Here is a 364-nt window from a genome sequence, read left to right as displayed (position 1 = left end):
AGTATCGTACATACATGCACATGTAAATAATCAATTACAATAGACATCATCCACAGTCTAGTAAATTCAAATGTCATTTATTACAAATTCTTACATATTCCTTACACTTTATGTCAGAGGATGAACACAATCCTCACTTGATCGTTCCGTAGCACCACTCAGCTACTCCCGCTACTGTGCCCCGCTCCTAGAGTCTCCGGGGAGGGGTTTTAAACATTTGAAACATAAAACGTGAGCGAAAGGCCCAGTAGGATATAATTTGAAATATTTAAAATAAATGAGCGCATGAATAAATAATTGAATACATAAATAAAATAAGACATTCAGTCCCGACAGAACAGCCAGAACCTCACATCCTTTTTCT

At 36.8% G+C, this 364-nt stretch overlaps 1 protein-coding gene across 1 annotated transcript in view; it reads right to left on the bottom strand.

Moving 5' to 3' along the window:
- LOC21406029 overlaps positions 1-364 on the bottom strand; it is a 12,271-nt gene that overhangs the window by 365 nt on the left and 11,542 nt on the right. The gene's annotated exons all lie outside the window — the stretch shown is intronic.

Source organism: Morus notabilis, unplaced genomic scaffold (genome assembly GCF_000414095.1).
Source record: "Morus notabilis unplaced genomic scaffold, ASM41409v2 Scaffold69, whole genome shotgun sequence".
Lineage (NCBI taxonomy): Eukaryota > Viridiplantae > Streptophyta > Magnoliopsida > Rosales > Moraceae > Morus > Morus notabilis.
The sequence above is the reverse complement of the archived record's forward strand: the minus strand, read 5'-3'. Positions and strand labels throughout refer to the sequence as shown.